We start from the raw sequence: 4,253 nt of genomic DNA, 5'->3' as shown, positions 1-4,253 counted from the left end.
GAAAGCACATAGAAACCACTTCAGGTGCGAAAACTCACGTGAGAGATTTTATTAAGCAAACAGGCAGAGTGTCTCCCTGCGGGAGAGAGAGAGAAAAATGGGAGGAAAAGAGAGAGAGAGAGAGCGTGTGCCTGCAAGAGAGAGAGTGAAAGCCAGGAGGAGAGAGAGAGAAAATGGCAGAGGAGCTATTCTTAAGTAGTTCACAGGTTAATAACAGACCAATGACCTATGAGAATGTTCACAGGCTGACAACCTGGACCAATGACCTATGAGAATGTTCACAGGCCGACAACCTGGACCAATGACCTATGAGAATGTTCACAGGCTGACAACCTGGACCAGTGACCTATGAGAATGTTCACAGCTGACAACCTGGACCAGTGACCTATGAGAATGTTCACAGCTGACAACCTGGACCAGTGACCTGTGACAATGTTCACAGCTGACAACCTGGACCAATGACCTATGAGAATGTTCACAGGCTGACAATCTGGACCGATGACCTGAGAATGTTCGCAGGCTGACAACCTGGACCAGTGACCTATGAGAATGTTCACAGCTGACAACCTGGACCAGTGACCTGTGAGAATGTTCACAGCTGACAATCTGGACCAGCGACCTGTGACAATGTTCACAGGCTGACAGCCTGGACCAGTGACCTATGAGAATGTTCACAGGCTGGCAACCTGGACCAGTGACCTATGATAATGTTCGCAGGCTGGCTAGTGGACCAATAGCTGGCTGGAATGTTCACAGACTGACAATCTGGGTTGTAACATGGTGTCGGGGAGGGGGACTAAAAGCAGATCTGATGCCAGCAGGGGAGATTTATATGTGCTCTGTAAGCTTTACTCCCAGAGCTGAGTGTTGAGAACGGCTTTGTAGTTGGGATTCTTCTGCCTAAGTCTTCTTTTTTCTTTCTTTTTCAAAGTGTTTTGTTGTATGTGAGGCAATTTGTTTCCTCCATTGAATGAAAGATGTTAGTGATGAGACACTCAGTGAAGAAAGTGTTCCTTGCAGGAAAAATCAGCAGAACTGGAATTTCTACAGTGTCAAGCTGGAGGTTGGGTCTCTTTAAGTGTTGAACACCCATAAAGGCTGCAGTTGGTCCAATGTATTCTTTCATTTTTAACTCTGATGCAGGCTAGGGAGAAACTCGACTGTAACATTAGTAGGCAGATTACCCTAGCAATCTCTTCAGGCATAAACTAAGGCCTTTGACATTTAACTTCTCTCCCCTCATCACAGGGGTTGAAACCCATGGATGTACTTGCATGAACATAGATACCACCACTTTTTCTGTGTTCTTAGTACTTATGAATGTGTAGATCCTTCTTCAGCATTATCTAAGTTAATACCTAAACCACAGGAGACTTTTTAGAGCCAGGGTTTTACATGTGTTACCTCAAATATGGTCCCAGTCTTCCTCTTCTCAGGGTGATACTGGCTGTTGGTGATCTGTTACAGTTACATGGCACAGTGCCTAAGGCTGGACTAAGGCCCAAGTCTGTCCTTGCTTTACTTAATCACTGAGTGTCAGATATTTTCCCAATTGTACAATGTATATAAATCTCTCAACTCACTTTTTATTTGCCTAAGAGGGACTTGAAATACAACATGTGTATTCAGTGTATCCATGGAGAAGGAAAAACCAGGAGCCTCCTATTCTTCTATATTCCCTCCCTCACCCTCACTTAAGATTTGCCTTTCATTGTGCTGGAATTTGACTCCAGGGCCTTGCTGATTGTGTTCACACACAGTTCCAGTGAACTCTGCCCCCAGTCAATCTTCCTTTAGATATGGCCATGCCATCCATTCACATGTGAAGTTGTTCTTGAGGTGTTTATATTTTTGTTGAGTTTTTTTTTTTTTATCAATTTTATAATTTTTTGTTCAGATTTGAATAAATTTACATGCCTCTTTTGACAACTTATGTGGACTTTCAATAGCTATTAAAAATACATAAAATTTTACATACATATAAATTCACCTACAGATTTCATTTGAACTTTGATTCCTTGGTTTTTATTACAAAACAACTTTTCTTTCAATTCAAAATTTTGGTGGCTAATTTTATATATATTCATATATATATTCCAGATGAATTGTGGAATTTTTGCTCTGATCCCTTCCACAAAAAGTAAAATATGCTCACATTTTAAGGGGGTAATATTTTAGATCTGGGGGGAATTTTACATGTTGGTAATGAAGCTTTTTCATGTACACAAATGGTGTGTATGATTGAGTCTATTAGGTTCTTTTATATATTTTTATTTTCTTCAATTCTACATATTTTCTAAACATATTCATGGAAAATATTACCTGTGTGTGACATCTACACAAAATGATGTGGTGTTTCACAATATTTGTCAAACCAGATGCAACATGAAGAAAATGGGCTCTGGAAATCATTTCCCCACCCTTTTCTGCTTATCTCTTTCCCAGTGTACATTGCCTTTTCTTCCTCCCTTGAGTTTCGTCTGTTTGGACCAATGCTGCCTTATCCTTATATATTACCATGGTTCATATGTATGGTGATTTTTATAAGCATATGCTTCTGCTGGGGAATGATTTTTTTTTTTTTTTTTTGCCATGCTGGGGATTGAACCCAGGGCCTTTGCTCAATAGGCAAGCACTCTACCCACTGAGCTACATCCCCAGCCCAATCATTTATTTTTCAATAGCCAGTTTCTTCAAAGAAATAACATATTTCAGTCCCTCTTCAGTTCATGAGAATTTATTTACTCCACATGTTTACTGATACTATTTAATTTTGTCTCACAGATGTGATTTTATTTTGCCATTTTCTCATTTCTAAAGTTATTGAACTATTTAATGATCATTGAACACTTACATTTCTCCTTAAAAAGTAGCTATTTAAGTTTCTTCCCTTCTTTTTATTAGTACTGGGGATTGAAAGGACCTTAAGAACTGAGTCACATCCCTAGCTCTTTATTTGTGATGTGGTCTCACTAAATTGCAGAGATGGCTTTGAACTCAGAATTCTCCCTCTGTATCCCAAACTGCTGGGATTATAGACATGTGCCAGCGTGCCTGGCTCTTGCCTTCACCCTTTGTGGTCCCTGATTTTTACTTTCTTTACATTTTTTAATTTATATTTTCAGTACCCAGTTATAAGATTAGGGTTGCTTAAGCACTCTGCAACACCCCCTGCTCTTTTTATTTATTTTTTATTTTTTGTTTTTTGTTTGAGATGGGGTTATGAGTTGCTTATGCCTGGATAAGTTGCTGAGGTTAGCTTTAAATTTGGGATCTTCCTGCCTTAGCCTCCTTTCTTTCTTTTTCAAACTGTTTTCAAATATGTGAGGCAATTAATTTCTCCCAATCTGTCTCTTCAGTTTGTACCCATTAATGGTATCATATCATAGATGTAAACTTTATTTTAATATATCTCATATATCTCACTCTTGTTTTAAAGATACTATTTAACTTTGGAAATAAAATAACCATCTTCTTTTTCTTCTTTATTATTATTATTATTATTATTATTATTATTATTTTGGGCTATTGAAGACATGTGTTATAGTACTCAACCACAATCACAGTCCTTTGTAAAGTTTGTTTTGTGTAAGCATCTCATTGAGTTACTCAAGCTGAACTTATCTTGTAATTATTCTGCCTTTTCTTTCCAAATAGCTGATATTACAGACATACACCACTATATACATTGTATAAACTCCTTTCTTGTAAAAACTATGGTAAATCTTATATTTTTCTTTTATATTCAAGTATATATCACCAGCGAATGATTTATTCCGTTATATCAGGGAAAGATACAATGGCATGTTTTGTCATGCAGATACTCCCTTATCCCAGCAACTTTGTTTGGAAAGAATGTATTTTTTTTCTCTTTTACTGCAGTGCAGTTTCTATCTTTATAATTGTCTGTATGGCCAGAGTCTTTTAAAGGATTCTGTCTTTAGTTCCATGGGGCTAATTATTCATCTCATTATGAGCTCTATGCTGATGGCTATGATGTTAGATCCTATAGTCATATGTGGCACAAAGTTTTTAGCAATGATGGACTTCCTGTGCACTAATGGCTAAATTATAACCTGGATATGTAGTGGTCTATACCATCTAGGATTGTGTAAGTACCCTGTATCATTTGCTAAATAACAGAATCACCTTACGATGCATTTTTCATAATGTATCCCCATCATTAAGTGAGGCATCATTGTATATAACCATATATGTTATAATTATGTAATATGTAAATAATAAGCATTTTT

At 37.5% G+C, this 4,253-nt stretch overlaps 1 non-coding gene across 1 annotated transcript; it reads right to left on the bottom strand.

Moving 5' to 3' along the window:
• Positions 1–2,587: 2,587 nt before the first annotated feature.
• Trnan-auu (transfer RNA asparagine (anticodon AUU)) lies at positions 2,588–2,663 on the bottom strand. The gene has a single exon. It is a non-coding gene; the product is annotated as a tRNA-Asn (tRNA).
• Between the last annotated feature and the right edge of the window lie 1,590 nt (positions 2,664–4,253).

Source organism: Sciurus carolinensis, chromosome 7 (genome assembly GCF_902686445.1).
Source record: "Sciurus carolinensis chromosome 7, mSciCar1.2, whole genome shotgun sequence".
Lineage (NCBI taxonomy): Eukaryota > Metazoa > Chordata > Mammalia > Rodentia > Sciuridae > Sciurus > Sciurus carolinensis.
Note: the sequence above shows the minus strand (reverse complement) of the source record. Positions and strands in the feature narration are given on the sequence as shown.